Source organism: Pseudophryne corroboree, chromosome 8 (genome assembly GCF_028390025.1).
Source record: "Pseudophryne corroboree isolate aPseCor3 chromosome 8, aPseCor3.hap2, whole genome shotgun sequence".
Lineage (NCBI taxonomy): Eukaryota > Metazoa > Chordata > Amphibia > Anura > Myobatrachidae > Pseudophryne > Pseudophryne corroboree.
In genome coordinates, this window is record NC_086451.1 from 125,106,392 (window position 1) to 125,131,710 (window position 25,319).

At 42.1% G+C, this 25,319-nt stretch overlaps 1 long non-coding RNA gene across 2 annotated transcripts in view; it reads left to right on the forward strand.

The window, feature by feature from the left end:
• The window catches only part of LOC134947552 (uncharacterized), a 134,486-nt gene that overhangs the window by 89,816 nt on the left and 19,351 nt on the right, over positions 1-25,319 (forward strand). For both annotated transcript variants that reach the window (XR_010182615.1, XR_010182614.1), the window contains exon 3: positions 18,698-18,803. This is a non-coding gene — a long non-coding RNA (uncharacterized LOC134947552). The remainder of the gene's footprint in view (positions 1-18,697; positions 18,804-25,319) is intronic.

Below are 25,319 nucleotides of genomic sequence, written 5' to 3' on the forward strand. Positions count from 1 at the left end.
TCTAAGTGGAAACTAAACATTGACCACCATTTGTACGTTCAACATTGTACACCATTTCATTGACTATATATATATATATATATATATATATATATATATAGATAGATAGATAGATATCTATACATATATATATATATATATATAGTTACCAGTGTCTTTGTGAAAAAACGAGGCGGCACTCCCAAATTCCATAAGTAAGGATTAGTATATTAAATATACATCATAGTTGTCATAAGCGTCGTCAAAGTTTCAAGGCACACAGGCCTTTTCGTCAGGACGTCTGGTTAAGTGCAAGTGCAGGAAACATATCAAACAACCGTGTTAATCATACCTTTTATAAGATGCATATCGCCCGGTGTGGACGCTCGCTGCTCACGCCCGGCCGCTGGTGGGAGGGATTCCTGTGCTGACGTACATCCTGCCCGTCTGTCACTAGGGACGCACCACCCCGCCTACTCCGGTTACTAAGGAGACAGCATCGCGATCGCTACACGGGGCTACACGCAATCAAGTTCAAGTTGTTAATGTGAATTCAAGTTGTTAATGTGAATTTGACAAAATACATTGTGCTCATATATCTTAAAGTGCTAATACAAAGTGCATGTGCAATGATAACATTTTTAAAAAACTGGAGTCCGAAGAGGTTAGTCTGAAGTCAAGCTATCATTAACTTATTTTACAAAATTAGTTATATCTAGTATGCAAGAAAAATTTCATGCTCATGCCGAATACTACCAATCATATATATCAGTATTGAACTAAATAATTCGAGTATTACCTAGGACAAATAGGTTCACTATTATATAATACTAGGCCAGATTTTCAAACAAGGTTCTACAAGAATATATTCCAGGAAATCTTTTCATTAAGTCCTCTAGGGGAGATAGTATCTAAAATGTGAATCCATTTGGATTCACATTGACTAAGTCGATTTTTGCGATCACCCCCCCGGACAACTATAGGGATGTGGTCAGTAATCTTATATCTCAAGGAGGTCAAACTATGTTGGACCTCCTTAAAATGACGGGCCACCGGTTGGTCACACTCCTTGTTTTCCAATGCTGCCTTAATGGCCGAGCGGTGCAGAGCCATCCGCTCTCTAAAGGTGCGAGTGGTCTGTCCCACATAATATAGCCCACAAGGGCACATTATTATGTAGACCACAAATTGTGTTGTACAGTTTAAAACGTGATTAATTTTAAACTTGCGCCCCGTATGTGGATGTTTAAAGTAAGGACCTGGCTCCATGAAACTACATGTTGTGCAAGATGCACATCTATAGCATCCCATCTTCTTCTTCTGTAACAGGAATGAGATGTTAGAATTTACGGGAGTGTATGTATTATTAGTTTTAACTAACAAATCCCGTAAATTTCTTCCCCTTTTATAACATGGCATTATGCTCTTATTCTTGAAAGCCGGTAAATCACTGTCTCCCGAGACAATGGGCCATAGTGCTTTAGTGGCGTGCGGTAAAACCTGGCTGGCTCTTGTAAATACGGACACTAACGGGATCCTATTCTGTTTTTCTTCTGTTCTTCTAGATTCTAATAAACTATATCTAGGAATTTTTAATGTTTGCTGTTTAGCTTTCACAAGGACCGAGAGTGGATATCCTCATCTAGCGAATTTATTAGACACTAGGTCTAAAGCTGGTTCAAGTAAATTAATATCACTAGTGATTCTGGCCGTTCTAAGCATTTGGGATTTGGGAAGAGCTTTTTTTAAAGAAGGTGGATGGCAACTGCTATGATGTAGCAAAGTGTTGCGATCTGTTTTTTTATGAAAAATCTCAGTCGAAATGCTGTTATTTTTAACACTGACCATTACATCTAAATAGTTTATTTCTATTTGACTGTATTGAAATGTAAATTTTACTGGATGGTTTAAGGAATTAATATGTGTAATAAGGTCAGATAGTTCTGTTTCTGAGCCAGTCCAAATTAGAAAGAGGTCATCTATGTATCGTGTATACATCATGATCTTTTTTGACACCTCAACATCTGTGAAGAAAAAATGACGCTCTTGTTCGAACATGAACACATTGGCGTACGACGGGGACACATTCGTCCCCATCGCACAGCCGGTGCGTTGTAAATAATATTTACCATTGTGCAAGAAGACATTTTTTGTTAGAATAAACTCCAACATATCCAAAAACAAAGAGATATCAAAGTCAACAAACTGGTTAGATTATAAAAATACTTTCATACAATCAAGACCCATCTTATGCGGAATGATCGTATATAGATTTTTAACATCCAAGGTACACAAGAACGCCCCAGTTGGAATATGTTTTAATTCTCCCAACTTCAACAAAAATTGTGTGGGGTCTTTTAAAAATGTACTCTGTCTTGTTACCAACGGTTGTAATAGGTAATCAAGAAATTGTGAAATTGGCTTTAATAATGAGCCTCTTGCCGATATGATCGACCTACCTGGGGGCTTCTGGGCATCCTTGTGTACCTTGGGAATGGTATACAAAATGGGGGTGATAGGATGGGACTGAGTCAGCACATCAAACAATTTTTTATTAATTCTACCATCCCTCACCGCCAATGTCAACATCAAATTTAATTCCTGCTTGAACTGATCATTAGGATTAGACGATAACCTCATATATGTATTTGAATCCGCTAATTGCTGATCTATATCTACCATATATTTGTCTATATCCATAATGACTATCGCCCCGCCTTTATCTGCGGGGCGAATGACAATGTCCGAATATTACTTTAAATCCCGCAATGCTTGTTGTTGTTGTTGTTTGGTCAAATTTTTAAAATGCTTCTTAGGCGCCATGTCATATTTAGTAACTGATTCATCCAGTAACCGTGAGAAAGTTTTCAATGAAGGGTTATTCGATGGAGGGTCAAATTTAGATCTAGAATGCTTAACAAAAAAATCCTGAAATACATCCTCTTTACCCGGTGGTTTATCTTGGAAAAATTCTCTGATACGTAATGAGCGATTGAACCGATGTAGATCAACTTTCCACTTGAAATCATTATGGGGGTTACTGGGGATAAACGAAAGTCCTTTGTTAAGAACCGAAATCTCAGTAGCAGAGAAATTACGTGATGATAAATTGAACACTAGGTCCTGGCCTTGTTCTTGTTTGCTGGTGGCTTTGAATATTCTTTTTGACTGCCCCGCCCCGTCGCGTGGGCTTGGTCCCGGATTGTCGTTTTTTGACCTGGTAAACTGACTAACAGGGGTTTTTTGTGAGCGAGATTCATCTGAATCAATGATATTAAAGTCACTGTCACTGTTGTAAGAATTCCCTCGTTGTTGCCTCTTATTCCGCCACGATTGTTGAGGGAGGTTAGTGGTACCAAATAGTAGCTTGAATAAAAAGTGTATCAGTCTCCTATTCTGTGGTCCAGAAGTCTTAGAATCTATATATGACAGGGAGACATACAATCGCTATATAGCGTAGTAATTTTTTGGTCTGTACTTAAATTCTCATAGAAAATAGCATGCGTACCAGAAATACAAAATAATTATGCATAACGGTAATATAATCCTGGTGTTCATTAAGGAGGTAGGGTCACCAGCAGGTAGATCCACATATGAGCTCTCCTCTCATTAGAAACTTAAAAAAATATGTATTTCAACAAATGTAAAAATATATGTATATATAAAGTGATAAAAATAAAAAATATATAACAGCTTAGCTTGATATTTTAAAGTTCAGCTCAGTTCATCATCGGTCAGTGTCTCAACGCGTTTTGCCTCTTTAAGGCTTCCTCAGGAGATTCAATCCTGCTGTTCTGGGTTCCTCTATTTATTCCCACAGGCAATCAATTCAGTATGCAAATTACTTCCGGTCCGCGTCACTGGCGGGCCCGGAAGTACAATATTACTTTCTCAAATTTAATTTATACATTTACCTGGTCATTTTGGTAGCCTAATAGGCCGCACTATATGGTCACATACTTATATTTACGCTCGAGGGCAGCACCCACCCACATTCAATGGGAATCGCGGGCGGATGTTTACAATGCAGGTGCCAGATGGGGGACTTCCGGCGGAAGTACGTCACCCCTGGCAGTGACGCATCCAGCACCAGCGCGTCACTCCATGCCATGGACGCTTTGGTGCCTGGGACATACCCTCTGACTATCACGTGATCCTTCATTAGCATATGTAAACAAAGTGCGGCGCCGGGACCACACATATTTAGTTAACCCCAGAGCCAATAGTAGCAGCAAACATAAATATATATATAATATTAAAAGATTAATAAATATATATAAAAATATGTAGAAACCTTAAAACCATTTAGTAAACGATAATATATTAGGAACTTAATTAAAAAATGATAAATTCTCATTAAAAATAGGGGTACCATTAAAGCTATTTGAGACTCTGGTTAGTTACTTTATACCCATTTAGAAGACCAATGTGACATATATATAAAAATCATGGCTTATTAAGCACTAATACGTATCAGTGTAATAATACATATATAATGAGTAAATATCTGGTCCACTTTTAGGCCTTACAGATCTTATAATAATGTGTGTATGACATTTTTGTTGGGAGGGGAAGGTAAATTTCTTTCTTTATAAACAGCAGAGAGTTGATAACCAAATTAATAACATATTAGATTCTTAAAAGACAGCGGTGAATAACATTTTCATAAAAAAGGAGCTATCTCGTAGCCCTCACTATGGCCATGAGGAGACATTGTATTTAGCATAAAGATCCAGTACATTTGCCTTTGTGAAAGTTTTTTCAGTAAGTCACCACCTCTTGGACCCATTTTTACGTGTTCAATTGTCTTAAATGTTAGAGTATCTGGACTGGAGCCGTGGACGAGTGCAAAATGTCTTGATAGTGGGTGGCTTTCAACTTTATTTTTGACATTCCTTATGTGCTCCTGGATTTAAAGTTTAAGTTGTCTCTTCGTTATTCCTATGTAACATATCTATATACATACATACATACATACATACATACATACTAAACCATATGTAACTATCTATTATGTAAATAGTTTGGAAAAAAAAACGATTTTGGGGAATTTTTAGACAAAATATTACTTACTGTAGGTGGTTATAGAGATCTCCAAAGTATGTTCAAGTATATTTATATTTCTGCTGTTGAAACTGTACTTCCTAATGCATTGTTTCTTACTCTTTGTCATCAGGACATCAAATAGTTCATGTTTTTTAGGTCACCTAGCAGGTGCACAGGTGTACTCATTACTCTCTGACACATTTTAAAAGATCCACAAGTGGAACCAATTATTTCACTTGTGGTTCTGTGGGGCGACATGGAAAACAAGAACTGTTTGGGGTCCTGAGGACCGAGTTTGAGATCCTGTGTCCTAAACATTAGAATTAATGTGTTGTGTAATAATTATAGTGCTATAAGTGTTACCAATGTTTTTACATGTATCTATACAACAGATGACAAAAATTAGCTATTCCCCAAATCAGCATGAGCCAGCTGAAAGCATATTTCATATAATAAGCTCATGGACCCAGGGATAAGTTTTCCATACTATCCCTTTAAACTGAGACACTAATGAATTACACAGGTTCTGTGGCTGGCCGACTTCAAGCTTGCATTTCACCTGGTGGTAATCAGTTACATAACCTGTGTAATCCATGAGCCTTCCCGTTTAAAGGGATGGTATGGTAAGCCTGCCCTGGGACTTTAGACAGGGGAAAACAAAGGATTTCTGAGGGGTTTTCCAAATGTTTGATTTTAGAGCTATTGTTGCAGCCAATGAAGGATGCATAATAAGCATGTAACAAGCTTTACAGGCCCAATGATTATGATAAGCCATTTAGCAGATTCCCTTTTTGGTGTGATGATTGAGCACTCAGATCCACAGAAACATGCAGCAGATTTGGTAGGAAAATCTGCTGTCACTGGTCATTGCAGCAGTTCCATTCCACCCTTTATACTGCATAGAGTTGCTTCTGACCAGATTGTAAGGAAGGGGTATTTCTGGGCAACTGTAAACCCCACTGAACGACACCCCTCCCCCGCCACCACCACCACCCATGTTTGCCTATGGTAGATGTGACTGTTTCTCTGTTTTTCTGGTATGGAGCATGGAAATGCTAAAATCAACATTGTATACAAGTTGTTACAGTTTTAATAATTTATAAGTGTAATCATTAAATGTAACATTTTAAGTACTGAAGGTACTTCAGCTATTTGCAATTTTTATTCTCTTTTATGGTATCTATATGGAATCAAATTGCAACCAGAAGGATAATTGAAAGGAAGACGTTTAAAGATCCTGAGATATTGCCTTCTAATTACATGGAGCTAGCAAGAGCTACTGAGTACACTAATTAAATAGTGGACTAGGCAGCATTTAAATTACACTTTTACTTTATATTGGACACTTAGGTGTTTTTATTGTGTCAATATTATACAGTTTTATTTTAGTTTTTGGTTTTGTTGTCAAGATTATGGATCAGGAAATATCGTAGTGAGAAGAGATTTAGGAAGCACAACCCCCATCAAAAAGTAATGAATATTATTTGTATACAACATGTGGTAACCAGTCTACACAGGTGAGAACCTCGGTACGAGTCTCATTCATTTAATGTGGATTTTATCTCACAGTGATCCTATGTGTTAATGTGGATCCTCTGTAAAAGGGATTTTACCTGTTTTAAATAAAAGTGATTTGCACTATGGTGGTCATTCCGAGTTGTTCGCTTGATAGCTGCTTTTAGCAGCATTGCAAATGCTAGGCCGCCGCCCTCTGGGAGTGTATCTTAGCAGAATAGCGAACAAAAGATTAGCCGAACTGCTACTAAATATTTCCTTGCAGTTTCTGAGTAGCTCCAGACCTACTCCTAGACTGCGATCACCTCAGTCCGTTTAGTTCCTGTTTTGACATCACAAACACGCCCTGGGTTCGGCCAGCCACTCCCCCGTTTCTCCAGCCACTCCTGCGTTTTTGCCTGGCACGCCTGCCTTTTTTAGCACACTCCCTGAAAACGGCCAGTTTCCGCCAAGAAACACCCACTTCCTGTCAATCACACTACGATCACTCCAGCGATGAAAAAACGTCGCTCGAGCTTGTGTAAATCTGCAAAGTTTTGTGTGAAATTACTTAGCGCATGCGCGCTGCGTACCATGCACATGCGCATTTTTGCAGTTTTTTCACTTGATCGCTGCACTGCGAAAATCAGCAGCGAGCGATCAACTCGGAATGACCACCTATGTGCGCCCCCTCATTTTGTTTCTGTATCTAGAGTATCTCACTCCAGGAGTCCGGAGTTTCTACAGGAGGGGTGTAGCGGTTTCTTGAAAGGCTAGAAAACCAATACTATATCCCAGAGCTTTGATGACCTTGAGGATTCTTTTCCATTTTCTAAGTGGAAACTAAACATTGACCACCATTTGTACGTTCAACATTGTACACCATTTCATTGACTATATATATATATATATATATATATATATATAGATATAGATAGATAAATAGATATATATATATATATAGAGATATCATACCAGGGCCGTAACTACGTGTGTGCCAAGTGGGCTTGGCACACAGCGCATTTGCCCTGAGGGCGCACGGCCAGCGGCATGTAATGAGTCAAATTGACTCATTACATGCCGCCTCTGAAGTCTCTGCGCCGTGCGCCGCAGCCGCGCTGGAGGAGAGAGCAGCGCCGGGCAGGTGAGAAGGAGGAGGAGGGAGGGGGAGCAGGGAGCCGCAGCAGCGCTATGTCATTGGTAGTAAGCGCCGCTGCAGCATCCCCCTCTCCTTCCGTATAGGCTGCCCGGCGCTGCTGTGGATGCTGGGATGTGGTTCCTCCATCCCAGCATCCACAGCAGCGCCGGGCAGCCTATACGGAAGGAGAGGGAGATGCTGCAGCGGAGCTTACTACCAATTACATAGCGCTGCTGCGGCTCCCTGCTCCCCCTCCCTCCTCCTTCTTCTCAACAGCCTGCACAGAGAGGGAGATGCCAGCACGAGGAGCCTGTCAGCGGGGAGAAGGTAAGTATATCCCTCTCTCTCTCTTTCTCTCTCTCTCTCTCTCTCTGGGGGACACCGTCTGCCATAATGTGTAAAAAGGGGGCCTGGCTGCCGCAATGTGTAAAAAGGGGGCCTGGCTGCCGCAATGTGTAAAAAGGGGGCCTGGCTGCCGCAATGTGTAAAAAGGGGTCCTGGCTGCCGCAATGTGTAAAAAGGGGGCCTGGCTGCCGCAATGTGTAAAAAGGAGGACCGGCTGCCGCAATGTGTAAAAAGGGGTCCTGGCTGCCGCAATGTGTAAAAAGGAGGACCGGCTGCCGCAATGTGTAAAAAGGGGTCCTGGCTACCGCAATGTGTAAAAAGAGGTCCTGGCTGCCGTAATGTGTAAAAAGGGGGCCTGGCTGCCGCAATGTGTAAAAATGGGTCCTGGCTGCCGCAATGTGTAAAAAGGGGTCCTGGCTGCCGCAATGTGTAAAAAGGGAGACTGGCTGCCGCAATGTGTAAAAAGGAGGACCGGCTGCCGCAATGTGTAAAAAGGGGTCCTGGCTGCCGCAATGTGTAAAAAGAGGTCCTGGCTGCCGCAATGTGTAAAAAGGGGGCCTGGCTGCCGCAATGTGTAAAAATGGGTCCTGGCTGCCGCAATGTGTAAAAAGGGGTCCTGGCTGCCGCAATGTGTAAAAAGGGGGACTGGCTGTGTAAAAAGTAGAGATGAGCGGATTCGGTTTTACTCGGTTCTCAAAACCGAATCTTATTGGCTCACGGATGTCACGTGTTTTGGATAGCCAATAAGATTCGGTTTTGAGAACCGAGTAAAACCGGGTAAAACCGAATCCGCTCATCTCTAGTAAAAAGGGGGACTGGCTGCCGCAATGTGTAAAAAGGGGTCCTGGCTGCCGCAATGTGTAAAAAGGGGGACTGTCTTCTGTAATGTGTAAAAAGGGGGATGCTGTCTGCTGTAATGTATAACAGGGGCTCTACCTGGTGTAGTGGCGCTACTGTGCAGCGTAATTTGAATAATGGAGACTACTGTGCACCGTAGTATGAATTGCTATTATTTTGTGGCCACGCCCCTTCCCCATGAAGCCACACCCCTATATATTTTTTGCGCGCCTACGGCGCGCACTGCCCCTATCTTGCATGGGGGGGCGCCAATGTCGTTTCTTGCACACAGCGCTAAAATGCCTAGTTACAGCACTGTATCAAACCTCCCAACATGACCCTCTCCAGGAGGGACAGAATGCTCTGCTTCTGGACTTTTCTCTTCATTTAAGATTGCCAGCACCTGTGTTGAACAGGTGAATGGATAAGAAAGGTGTTACAGCACAGGTGATGACAATCATAAACTGAGAGGGAAGTCCAGGAGCAGAAGCATTCTGTCCCTCCTGGAGATGGTCATGTTGGGAGGTATGATATATAGCTCCCCACTGGCGGCACTCAGACTAGTTCAAAAAATGACAGTAAGCGGCTGCTTGGAGACAACGTTTCAAGCCATTAGTAGTGAACAAACACATACCAATATATAGGTGCTCCCATCACCACGCCAGCAGTCTCCGCCTCATTTCCGTTTACTAGTCACTACACAGACGAGCCCGGAAGATGTGACGGTTTCCATAGCAACTGTAATCACCCATGCAAGCTAAAACAAATACAAATAATACACATCAACATACATAATAAAAATAAAAAGAGAGTGCATAGCAGCGAGTTAGTACCATTTTAGCCATATATATGAAGCATTAAAAACATGATTGCCATATTCATCTGCTGGCACATTAGATACCAAGCAGAAAATCAGTTTTAACCCTATAAAGGCATTACCTATCTAGCTAATATAAAGAGCCCATAAAGCTCAAGATTAAATCTATCACAGTTTTACCCTCTAGCTAATTAAGGACCATTCAAAAAGGCAAGACATAATCTTTCCACCTTGCGGTATCGTATAATTGATCACGTGCCACCACATTGAGTATGGGAGGGGATAGATCTGCAAGGTTAATGCAACGTGAATGCGAATGGATTATACATCTTGATACTTTAGTTCCCCGAGGTCTCAATGAGACATTGGGGCTGCAGGTATTCATTTGAGTAAGGTGATATTCATTCGATTGAATGGGTCCTTTATTAGCTAGAGGGTAAAACTAGCTTATTGTCGTTTTTTTTTAACTAGTCTGAGTGCCGCCAGTGGGGAGCTATACAGCATGCAGTCATAGTGTACTGCATAGAGGAGGGCACCGGGCGTGTCTAACACACGAGGAGTCTTTGGAGTGCCGGAGATGGGAGGAGTATATATATATATATATATATATATATATATAGTGCAACAAAGTGACTGGAACTCCAATGTAGCTCCTGAAAATGTAAGTGCCCAGGTGCCGATGTATGAGAAATTGTATCCAAGTCAGAAAGACACGGCACTCTCAGGACTTCACAGCAAACAGCGAACTGGTTAAAGAAGCTGACTATGCAGCATGAATATGTCAGCGTTTCATTTAATATCTAAATTTCGTCAGGACATATTAACAAGAATAAGAGCAGTGCTTACCTTAAATAGAACAAACCATACACACACCGTCACCCAGCGCCTTGTGCGCGTCCCAGACGGGGGCCGATGACGTCACCAGGGGGCGACGTGTGCTCTCCAGCACCATTTCCATAGTAACCCGCCGGACAACAGCACAGCGCTACAAGTAATAAAACAACACCTGAGTCAGTGTAACATAAACAAGAATAATATGACTGTATCATACTGGCAAATGAATTAGCCCATAAAACAACTAGTTAATCCAGAAATTGCTAGTAATAAAAATTTTTTATTAATATAACACTGTAAATATGAGAATATGTTTAACAAATAATTACTTAATAAATACTTTTAACATATGCAATCAATGTAATACTGGAGAATGCAGGGATATAATTAATTCAACAAGGATACAATTTAATTAAAGAAAGCATCCTAGACTCTGCCACTTCCATTCACAGCCAGAATCTCTCAGGATCCATTCTGTGAATTTTACTGAGGAGGTTTTCATTGCGTTGTGATTGTCAAATCAGCTTTATACTTTTTGAAGTATTTTTTCCTAGAAGTATTCTATATACGGGCTAATACCTGAATCAGAAATAGTCCTGATTGTAAGATCTGGATATCTTATTCAGGCAGTGCGTCAAAATCTGACTGCCAGTATTTTTAAAGGGAAACTCAATCAATGGTCCCTATAAGGAGCTCCACAAAGGAGTCTCGAATAATTATCTTTAAGGCAGAATTTTATATCTAGGACCATTAGGATTCCTAAAAGGAACCACCAAGAAAGCTCCTATCAGAAGCGAACTTAAGAGAATCCCTTTTTATCACTATATCCAAGGTTGTGATTCTCCACACACAAATCTATTAATGGCAAATAAGCCTGTTTTATATATTTGTTACCCCTGATGAAGTCGATAAGACGAAACACGTTGGGTTTGTCAGTCAGGAGTTTCCAGCATAGTTTGTGAAGATACTCCCTCTTAAGCTCGAAACCTTGAAAAAGGTGAGGGAGTATCTAGAGTTAAAGACCACACAACAAACATACTGGTTATCCTTTATTGTCATCATTTTAAACTCATCTTTGTGAACACTATTTGAGGAATTTTATGAGAAAACTGTATTTGTTTTAACATGTGTTATTAAATTTTTTTTTACTAATTGGCCTTAGGCCTCTTGTTTGGGTGACCATCTTGGTGAGGGGTGTCCGTTACAGGTTCCCAGATAAAAATCTACTCCAGTATTCAATTCTGACTTATGGAAACAACACTGGAAGAATCATTGTGGATACAGTCTTATTTAGCGCACTTGGGAAACTGTTTTTTATTCTGTATGCTATTGAGGTCCTCCAACAGGGACCTCTCCCGTTGTGCTGCTTTGAACTTGGCGCAAGATAAAGATACTGTTGTGTTTTTCATATATATATATATATCTATATATATATATAATAATAATAATAATAATTTTATTTATATAGCGCTCTTTCTCCAATAGGACTCAAGGCGCTTAACAGATACATTGCATAATATAGTACAGAAAATAATGAAGTACATTTTCATAAAATACAGAAACATGAAGATACTAAAAGGGACACTATGGAAATGCTTTAGTAAACAGAAAAGTCTTGAGTCTACTTTTGAAGGATTCTATAGTTGGGGCCTCTCGCACTGTGCGGGGAAGTGAGTTCCATAGAGTCGGAGCTGCATGACTAAAAGCTCGACCCCCAGATGAATTACGGTAGATTCTAGGTACTGCTAAAAGTCCTTCATCTACAGATCGCAGTAATCGAGTGGGGCAGTATGGGGTCAGAAGCTGTTTCAGGTACCTTGGGCCTTGGTCATGTAATGCTTTGAAACTCAGTAAGCCAATCTTGAAGATGATTCGCCATCTTACAGGCAGCCAGTGAAGGGAGTAGAGGATGGGTGTTATGTGGCTAGAACGGGGCTGGTTGGTTAATAGCCTGGCAGCTGTGTTTTGCACCAGCTGTAGGCGTTGCAATTCTTTTGCTGGTAGACCAAGGTAGAGGGCATTACAGTAGTCTAAACGAGATGATACAAATGCATGTATGACTTTTGGCATGTTATCTGAGGGAATTAAGTGCTTGATTCTGGCTATGTTCCTCAGGTGAAAGAATGAGGATTTGATTGTGGCTGATATCTGATGTTTAAGTGTCAAGCCACCATCCAGGACAACGCCAAGATTCCGCACACGATCACTGGTCTGTAATTCTGAATCCCCCAGTGTAAGTCCAGTTGGTTGGCTATGCTGCAGTCTTGTCCTTTGATGTTGCGGTCGTATCAAAAGGACCTCTGTTTTATCCGGGTTCAGTCGCAGCCAACTGGCGCTCATCCACTCCTGTAGTTCAGCTAGACAGCCATTTAGGGTTGCTATTGGGTTATCAGTGCCCGGAGCAAAGGACAAGTACAGTTGTGTATCATCTGCATAGCAGTGGTAGACCAGGCCATGGCGCCTGATTATTTCGCCCAATGGGAGCATGTATACTGCAAAAAGCATGGGGGATAGTATAGAACCTTGTGGGACACCACATGGCAATGGCACTGGTGGTGATGAGTATAATCCAGATGATACTCTCTGTGACCTGCCTGTGAGAAATGATTTGAACCAGCTTAGGACTGTGCCATCCAGACCACAGAAATGTATCAGTCGCTCAATCAGAAGGCCATGGTCCACGGTATCAAATGCTGCTGAGAGATCCAGAAGAATTAATATTGAACAGTCACCTCTGTCTTTTGCCATCAGAAGATCATTTAACACACACACCAGGGCTGTTTCAGTGCTATGTCTTCTCCTGAATCCTGATTGAAATGGATCATAAATATCATGAGTTGTCAGGCGGGTTTCCAGTTGATTTGCAACGACTTTCTCAATAACCTTTCCTAGGAAAGGAAGGTTCGATACCGGTCTGTAGTTGGTCATGCAGTCGGGATCTAAATTAGGTTTTTTAAGAAGCGGTCTAACAATTGCTTCCTTTAGGGGTCCAGGAAAAATGCCTGTCTGCAAAGAACATTGAACAATTTTTGTAAAGACAGGACCAATTATATCCATACAACCTATTAGAAGCTTGGTTGAGGCTGGGTCCAGATCACAGGTGGTGGGACGCAAAATTCGAGCAATTTCAGCAGTGTCCTTTACATCCACTGGGTCAAAGCTGGTCCATGAAGGCAGGTAGCTTATATTGGCAGGCTTTGTAGTTTGGCACTCCTTTGATGGCACTGTGGAGATTCCAGCCCGGATGGTGGATATTTTATCTGCAAAGAAGTTTGCAAACTCGTTGCATCTTGCCTGGGAGAGGGTCTCATCAGTCTGCAGGCATGCTGGCTTGCAAAGCATCTCCACTGTGCGGAAAAGCTGAGCTGGCCTATTGTTTGCTGCTGTGATCTCATTTGACAGGAACTGTGCCTTCTTACGAGTGATTGTCGATTGATATTCTTCGTAATGCTTTATTAGTTTTATTTTGTCACCCACTAGGTTAGTCTTCCTCCATCGTCTTTCCAGTCTACGCCCCCTTTTCTTGAGCTCACTAACACTGTTGTCGAACCATGGAGCTTGACGTTGTGGTTTACGAGGTCTTAAACGCAGCCATAACATCCCTATTATAATAACGGACTAGGGAACAGGGATCTTCACAGGCACCCAGTATAGCAGAGAGATCCAGATTTGCTGCAAGAGCCTGGGGAGTCATACCCCTCCTTGGACGATACCTGGTCAACTCCACGGGCAGAGATCTTATTTGAGGGGTTGCAACTGAGAACCAGAGGGAGTAGTGGTCTGACCAGATGACTGGGTTTATTTTTAGGTCAGTGACATCTAATCCAATCTGAAAGACAAGGTCGAGAGTGTGACCACTTTTATGTGTGGCAGAGGGAACGACCTGTGTGAAGCCCAGACCATTCATTGTGCACAGGAGGTCTTGGCCAAGGCGTGAGAGCTCATCATCCACCCATGCATTGAAATCCCCGAGGATGAGCCATCTTTGATGTTCCAGAACCAGGCCAGCAACAGTGTCTGCAATTTCTTGTAGAAATATCTTTCCATCTCCAGGTGGCCGGTAAATGAGAAGTACTCTGAGACCTAATCCTGTCGAACTCCGGGCAGCAATGCACTCGAATGAGCGAGTAGTTTCAATAGGGTGGACCCTAAATTTAAGTTCTTTTTTGAAGCAGATAGCCACCCCGCCACCCCTGCGGTCAAGTCTTGGGTTGTGGATGACAGAGTAGTTTGTTGGTACTGCAGCCTCCAATATAGGTGCTGCATTTTCATCTAGCCAGGTCTCTGTAATACAGGCTAGATCTGCAGATTCAATAAGGTCAGCAATTGTTGCAGTCTTGTTTCTTATAGATCTGGCATTACAAAGGACTGACCTGATTGGGCATACCAGAGGGCCTTCAGTTTTCTTTATGTTAAGTGCAGGAGCTCTGGGTATGGGGGTCACAAAGTGAGAGTTGACAGTTCTGTCCTTCCAAACACAGGGCCGTCTTTTGGGTATCACTTCTATTTGATTGTTCTTTGAGTATGAGGGTGAGCAGGTGGGCAAAGGACTTAGATGGTTACCGGGGGAAATACATTTCCGGCCTGCTCGCTTCCCACGAATGCGCCAGTGTTTTCTTTTTAAAATACCAAGGGATTGGAGAATAGAGGCCTGTGATGGTGTGATAGGAACTGCAGAACGTGGTGGGCGGAGTGAAAGAATGAAGCTGGAGCAATACGTATACATTTGGTCATCAATGACAGATTACTATAAGATTGAGCTGCATATGATGATGAGAGAGGGAGAGAAAGCAGTGAGTTTTTTTTTTTTTTTTTTCCTTTTTGTGTTTTGTTTTCCCCCAATTCAGTATGTGATCCAAAATTATAATGGCATATGAACAAAGTTATTGCTATAACCTATTGGGTGTGTTTGAAGCAAGTAATAAATAAAATAACTGCTGATTTAGTCAATTATCCTAGGATAGGCAGTCGTTTGGAAGGTGTTAGAAGCCAATTCCTACTGTGTAGGTGTGAAAAGTCTCAGTGTGAGAGGCCTTTGAAGTAGATTTTTTTTTTTTTTTTTTGTGGGGGTAGTAGTGATAACGTGTCCTGGGAATGGATCCTGATTTTAAACAGTGAGCCTTCAGCAATTCAGTGCCTGAATATACTGATATTAGTAGATTAATGCAATAAGTCAGTTATTTGTTGCTCAGAGAACAGAGGTGGATGATGTCTAAGTGAGGGGCTGGATGTAGCCAAAGATAGGTTGTAATCCACAGTACCTTATCTGGGTAATGTCCAATGCAGAGTACAGCAGCTGCTAAACTGAAGGATTTCTCAGTGGAGATATGCAGAGGTTTCAGTCCAGGATTCAATCCAGTGTGTATCTCAGCGCAGGAATGCAATCCGTTGGTTTTGATGAAATGTCCGCGTAGAGTAGTACAAGTTAAAGGTAAGTCCTTGGATATTTATGATGATTCATAGGTCAGTTGTGGTGAATTTAAGCTGTTTTATGGAGATGATCAGGAGCATACAAAAGGTGAGGCAGCCATCTTGGGCGCCAGTAACAAAATATATCTATATATATATATATATATATATATCTATATATATATATATATAGAGGTTTGGGAAACAGCGGCACTCAGCAGTCTGGATATCATTCAATTAATCTTTATTCGGTCCGAATAAAGATTAATTGAATGATATCCAGACTGCTGAGTGCCGCTGTTTCCCAAACCTCTTTATTATGGATCTGGCATTTTGATCACTGAGGGCACCGCAGCAAGTATACGTTTCTTCCCCTTTTCTGAGTGCCGAACCTAACCGATACCTATATATATATATATATATATATATCTGTTACTGTAATTCCTAAGTAAAGTTCAGGACCTAAGGATGTGAGACTGAATAAAGAACCTTTGTTATTAGGGGATGCATATAAGGGTCAATAAATATATTCCTCTGTGTAGTTCTGGGCCAGCATCATATACCTCTCCTGATGAGTTTTGGCTGGGGATGATCTCTGTTGCGGTCCTTGGGGGTCATTCTGAGTTGATTGCTCGCTAGCAACTTTTTGCGAGCTGCGATCAGGTTAAAACTCTGGAAAACTGCGCATGTTAATCGCCCCGGCTGATAAAGGTGGGGCGATTGTAGTTCAGGACCTTAAGGTCTATAAATGTGAAGTGGTATGACAACTTGATGATAAAACTGTTTATCAGGAATTGTCTTGTGATCCTACTAAGGTGTTTAGCAATAGGTTGAGGGAGCTTCTACATGAGGGTGGACTCATTTCCAGTGAATTAATGCAGGCATTGATTCCGGTTTGTCCTGTGGTACCTGTATTATACTCGTTACCCAAGATACACAAATCTTTGATTAACCCTCCGAGACGTCCCATCATCGCAGCGCGTGGAGGCTTATTTCAGCCACTATCCACCTATCCGGATGCTCTGTTACAGCCATGTATCTTGAATTTCCTAAGTATCTTTTAGATACTTCCATGTTTCTTAGGAAATTGAGTGAAATTGGTACCATTGGCAATAGTCTTTGTAGTGTCGACATCCTGAGTCTATACACTATTATTCCTAATGGTGAAGGTCTTAATGCCGTTTGGAGGTTGATTACTAACAATCCTTAGTATCTTGGTACTCAGATTGATTTGGTTATTCAACTGTTAGAAATGGTGTTGCAGCGCAACTATTTCCTCTTTGGTGGCAGATTTTTTCTGAAAGTATCCGGGTGTGCGATGGGGTCCAATGTGGCCCCATCGTACGCTAATACGTATATGATTTCAGTTGAGGATGAGGTATTATTCAAAGATAGGAGTTTCACTGATAACACCATTTTCTATACTAGGTACATAGATTACCTTTTTATGATTTGGTCTGGTTCTGAGGATTCTTTTATCTCTTTTATGGAAGAGCATAATGCCAGTGGTCATCCTGTACAATTTACTTTCAATATCAATCCCCGTACAGTAAACTTTCTTGATGTATAGGTTATTATTGAGAATGGAAGATTGGTAACTACTCACTATAATAAACCTACAGATAGGAATACGTTCCTCCATGCTAAGAGCTTCCATCCCATACCTTTAAAGCGAGGTCTGCCTTACTCGCAATTATTACGGTCAGTACGAATTTGCTCTAATCATGAAGTAGCTGAGATACAGATTGATGCCATGATGCAGAAATTCCTGCATCGTGGTTATAATCTTCATGAATTACATCTGGCTAAGAATAAGGCTTTAGCCATTCCATGAGATACGTTATTTTCTAGTTCTAAGGAAATCACGGAACATAAACGTCTCCCATGGGTGAACCACTTTAATACTAATAGTGGGGAAATTTTGAAAATTGCCAAACAACACTGGCCTATTGTGAGTTCAGACAGTGAATTGAATTTAACAGATACTAGAATTATGCCCTGCTATACACCCGGCAAAAGTATTCGTGATTGGGTAATGAGAACTGATATTACTGGCATATGATTCCAACAAAGTGAACAGAGCAATTTCCTCGCGGGCAAAAAAGGTTGCTTCCATTGTTTAAACTGCACGGCTTGTCGATCATTAAATACAGGTACTTATTTCTTACATCCTTTTAGTGGGAAACGTTATTAGATCAGATATAGATTAACATGTACCACTAAGTTTATTATCTATTTAATTACCTGTCCGTATGGTTTGAATTACATGTGTAAAACCGATACTAACCTGTGTATTAGAATGGCAGCCCAAAGATCAGCCATTAAAAGTGCCATTGAAACAGGTAACAGCGTGCAACCTGTGGTGAGTCACTTGTTAAAGCTGGGCATGCAGTACATCAACTAAGATACATGATTATTGATCACATACCTGCCAATATTCGTGGTGGCAACCATTCCTTGAAACTACTACGGTGTGAAACACAATGGATTTTTCGTTTGAACACCACTGCACCTGGTGGTCTCAATGAAAATTTAGGACTGCACTGTTTCTTATGATACTTCGTGATTTTTTTCTCTCTGCTACTGATTTTCTGTTCGAGTGCTAGTAATTCAGTATATGAATTTTGATGGTTTCTTATGTAGTATGGTCAGTATGATTTTTTCTGGCTGCTCAGAATTTGATACATTGTACATCTTGTAGTCGAGAATGTAATTGATACAGTGAATTGTAGATATGTTAACTGTTTCCATGTTGTAGGATGTCACTCAGCCTTTGTTTTTAAATTGTTTGTATGTAGCTGCGGTAGCATCGCAATGGATAGTGATGTCATCAGTGGGTGTCCCTGCTCCGGAACCTGCAGTCTGGTGGCGTCTACACGTGATGTGGTGTCGAGTAGATATAAGGTATGTGTTTTTTGTATTTTTGCATCCTGATGATGAAGTTAAGACTTTGAAATGTTGATCTCTCCTCCTGCCTCCTGTAAACTTTCTTTCAAGCTCCGGGTGCCGCTGACAGTTGCATATATATATATATATATATAGACAGACAGTCCCGGCACTCTTTACGCGAGGTGAAGATACTGCGGTGCCTTCCCAGAGGGGTTACCTCATGGATACATGTGGGGAATAAAGGCGGCACTCACGCAGGTTTTTGCTGAAGTAAAAAAGTTGTCAGTTTTATTATAAAGACATGTTTCGGGGACTCGCCCCGTCCTCAGGGCATTAACGATATATATACTGCTCCAATTCAGCCGGCACTCCTCGCTGCAGTGACAACTGGTCCTGGTGCCTAATGCAGGGACATCCATATATCCATACAAAAACGGCAAGGCACTCAGAGGACTCTTCTGCAAGCACCTTTAATAACGGTGTGTTAGCTCAACATGTTTCAGGGCATCAGCCCTTTCGTCAGGATACACCAAATACAGCAGACAGACAAACACAAAACATTTAAATACCTGTTTGACGAGTCCTGTCTCCCGCCGGCGTCCGCGTCCCCAGCTGCAGCCGCTGATGCACCGCCGGAGTCTCACTTCCGGGTTCACGCAGGGCGCGGTTGCCTGGCAACCGCCAGCTTGCGCTCCAGTAAAGCAAGCCCAGACAGAGTGTTCACCGTAGGCGTCATCTGTGGGGGACTGCCGGGGACAAGACATTTACATAAATAAACTACCTACATTAAAAACAATGAAAACCATTGGAAACATATAAATGCAGCAACCAGTGAATATTAGTAAATGAAGGGATTAGTGAAAAAGCAGATTAGTGAAAAAACAGATTCAGTGCTAGCTGTTGGGATATAAACAACTATACATATGAAACCGCATCACACCCACCCATAATAGAGTATCTTTCTATATAGTGGAGCTTAATTACTGGCACTAATCTTACATCTGTAATCCAATTAACGTAAGCTGTTCCAATTAATTTTATCGTTCAATCCGCCAGGTACCGTGGTACCCAAACGGATGATCCATCTAGCTTCCAGCACACACAGTGCTTTGATCCGATCACCTCCGCGGGGAGACTCCCGCACATGATCTATCATGAAATACTTCAGATCAGACAGTGTGTGGCCCATCATCTTAAAGTGACGGGCCACTGGCTGATCAATGACTCTGCCCTCAATGGACAAATGTATCGCCGACCTATGTAAGGCCATACGTTCCCGAAACTTCCGCGAAGTCTGGCCAACATAATATAACCCACATGGGCACGTGACCACGTACACCACAAATGATGAGGTGCACGTGAGTACGTGTCGGATGTCATATTTGATTTGAAGATGGGGGTGTTGAAAGGATTTGCAGGCTATCATAAATCTGCATGTGGTACAGCCGTGACAGCTGTAGCACCCTGCAGGTTTAACATATGTGTTTGGTAATCGAGGGGTACCTCTGCCTGTGATGTCAGTGATCATTAGTCTGTCCTTGAGGTTGCGGCCTCTCCTAAATGCTGCTAATGGGCGAGTGGATTTGAAGCATGGAAGGTCCTTATCTGAGGTTATAATAGGCCATAGTGCCTTCGTTGCCCGATTGATCACTGGGCTAGCGGTAGTGAAGGTACTGACCCAAGGAAAGACCTTCTCAGGTGTTCTAATATGCGACTGCATTAATTGAGTTCTAGGTATGCTCAACACTTGCACTTTATTCTGCTCTAGCATCTTACGGTCATATCCTCGTGTTATAAATTTAGAGATTAATTCGTCTATGGCCTCAGCTGCCTTTGCAGAATTGCTGGAGATTCTAGCCACTCTCATCATCTGTGAGCGGGGCAAACCCCGCTTTAAGGATGACGGGTGATGGCTAGACGCCAGCAAAAAGGTGTTTCTATCCACGTCTTTTTGAAATACTTCAGTAATGATTTTGCCCTCGCAGACATTGATTAGTACATCTAAAAAATGTACTTGAACTTCACTGTATACAGACGTAAACTTAATAGGGGAGTTACTGCCGTTAATTTCTTCCAGTATAGTAATCAAGGATTCTATCCTACCTTCCCATAACAAAAATACATCATCTATGTATCTGGTATACAATTTAATGCCTCCAGATACATCAGGATGATTCAACAGTAACCTCTCTTCCTGTTCAAACATATAAACGTTGGCGTACGACGGGGCCACAGGGGACCCCATCGCACACCCCCGCTGTTGCAGGTAATAATGACCGTCATAAAGAAAATAATTCCTATAGAGAGTTAGCTCTAGTAATTTCAAAAAGAGGTCATGATTAAATACTGTCGGGTCTAAGTGTAGTAACAAAAAGTTCTTCATGGCGGCTAATCCACCATCATGGGGGATAGAAGTGTACAGACTGCAGACATCCAAACAACACAGCCAGGTCCCCGTCGGTACTTCAATCACTCGGTCCAGTAGTTTCAGAAACTCCGTTGTGTCTTTAAGAAAAGACTCCTTCTTGCTCAACAGAGGTTGTAGAAGATAATCCAGTAGCTGTGCAACAGGATAATAGATGGAATCACGGGCCGATATGATCGGGCGGCCTGGAGGATTATTGCTGTCCTTGTGCATTTTAGGAAGGGTGTATAATATCGGGACCTTCGGGTGTTCAACTATTAAGGCCTTATAGACTTTAGCTGTAATCTGTTGTTGTTGCATCGCTGTTTTCAACACATCCCTTAGTTCCTTCAGGAACCTATCCGTAGGATTCCCTGATAGCCGTTTGTACACTCCTTCTTCAGACAATTGACGTGTGATCTCTCGGCGATAGTCTGTGATATCCTGTATCACGATGGCCCCGCCTTTGTCGGCGAGCCTGATAATGATGTCATCATAGGAGCCCAACTGTTTTAAAGCTATGGACTCCTCCCTGGATAAATTCTTACGGCTGGCACCGGGCAAAATTCGTAAGAATTTATCCAGGGAGGAGTCCATAGCTTTAAAACAGTTGGGCTCCTATGATGACATCATTATCAGGCCCGCCGACAAAGGCGGGGCCATCGTGATACAGGATATCACAGACTATCGCCGAGAGATCACACGTCAATTGTCTGAAGAAGGAGTGTACAAACGGCTATCAGGGAATCCTACGGATAGGTTCCTGAAGGAACTAAGGGATGTGTTGAAAACAGCGATGCAACAACAACAGATTACAGCTAAAGTCTATAAGGCCTTAATAGTTGAACACCCGAAGGTCCCGATATTATACACCCTTCCTAAAATGCACAAGGACAGCAATAATCCTCCAGGCCGCCCGATCATATCGGCCCGTGATTCCATCTATTATCCTGTTGCACAGCTACTGGATTATCTTCTACAACCTCTGTTGAGCAAGAAGGAGTCTTTTCTTAAAGACACAACGGAGTTTCTGAAACTACTGGACCGAGTGATTGAAGTACCGACGGGGACCTGGCTGTGTTGTTTGGATGTCTGCAGTCTGTACACTTCTATCCCCCATGATGGTGGATTAGCCGCCATGAAGAACTTTTTGTTACTACACTTAGACCCGACAGTATTTAATCATGACCTCTTTTTGAAATTACTAGAGCTAACTCTCTATAGGAATTATTTTCTTTATGACGGTCATTATTACCTGCAACAGCGGGGGTGTGCGATGGGGTCCCCTGTGGCCCCGTCGTACGCCAACGTTTATATGTTTGAACAGGAAGAGAGGTTACTGTTGAATCATCCTGATGTATCTGGAGGCATTAAATTGTATACCAGATACATAGATGATGTATTTTTGTTATGGGAAGGTAGGATAGAATCCTTGATTACTATACTGGAAGAAATTAACGGCAGTAACTCCCCTATTAAGTTTACGTCTGTATACAGTGAAGTTCAAGTACATTTTTTAGATGTACTAATCAATGTCTGCGAGGGCAAAATCATTACTGAAGTATTTCAAAAAGACGTGGATAGAAACACCTTTTTGCTGGCGTCTAGCCATCACCCGTCATCCTTAAAGCGGGGTTTGCCCCGCTCACAGATGATGAGAGTGGCTAGAATCTCCAGCAATTCTGCAAAGGCAGCTGAGGCCATAGACTAATTAATCTCTAAATTTATAACACGAGGATATGACCGTAAGATGCTAGAGCAGAATAAAGTGCAAGTGTTGAGCATACCTAGAACTCAATTAATGCAGTCGCATATTAGAACACCTGAGAAGGTCTTTCCTTGGGTCAGTACCTTCACTACCGCTAGCCCAGTGATCAATCGGGCAACGAAGGCACTATGGCCTATTATAACCTCAGATAAGGACCTTCCATGCTTCAAATCCACTCGCCCATTAGCAGCATTTAGGAGAGGCCGCAACCTCAAGGACAGACTAATGATCACTGACATCACAGGCAGAGGTACCCCTCGATTACCAAACACATATGTTAAACCTGCAGGGTGCTACAGCTGTCACGGCTGTACCACATGCAGATTTATGATAGCCTGCAAATCCTTTCAACACCCCCATCTTCAAATCAAATATGACATCCGACACGTACTCACGTGCACCTCATCATTTGTGGTGTACGTGGTCACGTGCCCATGTGGGTTATATTATGTTGGCCAGACTTCGCGGAAGTTTCGGGAACGTATGGCCTTACATAGGTCGGCGATACATTTGTCCATTGAGGGCAGAGTCATTGATCAGCCAGTGGCCCGTCACTTTAAGATGATGGGCCACACACTGTCTGATCTGAAGTATTTCATGATAGATCATGTGCGGGAGTCTCCCCGCGGAGGTGATCGGATCAAAGCACTGTGTGTGCTGGAAGCTAGATGGATCATCTGTTTGGGTACCACGGTACCTGGCGGATTGAACGATAAAATTAATTGGAACAGCTTACGTTAATTGGATTACAGATGTAAGATTAGTGCCAGTAATTAAGCTCCACTATATAGAAAGATACTCTATTATGGGTGGGTGTGATGCGGTTTCATATGTATAGTTGTTTATATCCCAACAGCTAGCACTGAATCTGTTTTTTCACTAATCTGCTTTTTCACTAATCCCTTCATTTACTAATATTCACTGGTTGCTGCATTTATATGTTTCCAATGGTTTTCATTGTTTTTAATGTAGGTAGTTTATTTATGTAAATGTCTTGTCCCCGGCAGTCCCCCACAGATGACGCCTACGGTGAACACTCTGTCTGGGCTTGCTTTACTGGATCGCAAGCTGGCGGTTGCCAGGCAACCGCGCCCTGCGTGAACCCGGAAGTGAGACTCCGGCGGTGCATCAGCGGCTGCAGCTGGGGACGCGGACGCCGGCGGGAGACAGGACTCGTCAAACAGGTATTTAAATGTTTTGTGTTTGTCTGTCTGCTGTATTTGGTGTATCCTGACGAAAGGGCTGATGCCCTGAAACATGTTGAGCTAACACACCGTTATTAAAGGTGCTTGCAGAAGAGTCCTCTGAGTGCCTTGCCGTTTTTGTATGGATATATATATATATATATATATATATATATATATATACTTATGGAACACCCGGCACTCATGTGACTCACAACTCAGCTGCTCCGGTGCCCTCCCTGGGACCGATCGTCCATAAATAGAAGTAGATGAGGGCGGCACTCAGAACGCTTAACATAAATACTTTAATGAAGAAAGTCATCCGACAATTATTTCGGGCAGCATCCCATCATCAGGGATGTACATCACATCTAACACATGCAAAATATATACCCACCAAAACCCTTCCCCCTTTGTCAGTGTGCGCAACTCACCTCACCTGTGCAAGTGCCTCCAGTTCGATCAACCACGCTGACCGCGGCCATCCCCTACTAGCGGACGCTCGGTACAGCAGGTGACGTCATCAGGGAGCGTCCACAGGGAGAGAACGGCGCTACCCACATCACTGTTACCTGGGAGACCAGAAATAACAAACACCATGAAAGGACTATACACAACCATATTGATACATAATAAACAGTAATGCATCCATTCAAATAAACAAAAACAAAAAACAGAATATATACATATAATTACACATCAATAACAAAAATTATTAAAAAACGTATGGGGATAAATCAATAAATATCCCAAAACCATCACTTACTGTGTGAATATTACATGACCTCCATAATATACCAATCCTACTTGACTGACTATAATATACAGTTACCAAAAAGATACATATTATTATTATTGTTGGAGCTGTCTACAAAAAAACAGTGCAAGCCACTTTGTTCGTTGAGCCCCCTAGGGGCCAATGTATCCAGTTTGAATATCCAGCGACATTCCAACTGGAGAAGTCTTTTACCCCGATTTCCACCACGGATGAAAGCCGGGACATGATCAATCAGCTTGCTTCTAATACTAGCAATTCTATGTGACCTCTGTGTACAATGGCGTGCCATCGGCTGGTCACTTGTACCAGATTCTTATATTGATCCACCTGTGTGGACAACCTCTCCAACCAATTTGTTTGTGTGTCCTAGGTCAACACTGCTTTATGGTCCACCTCA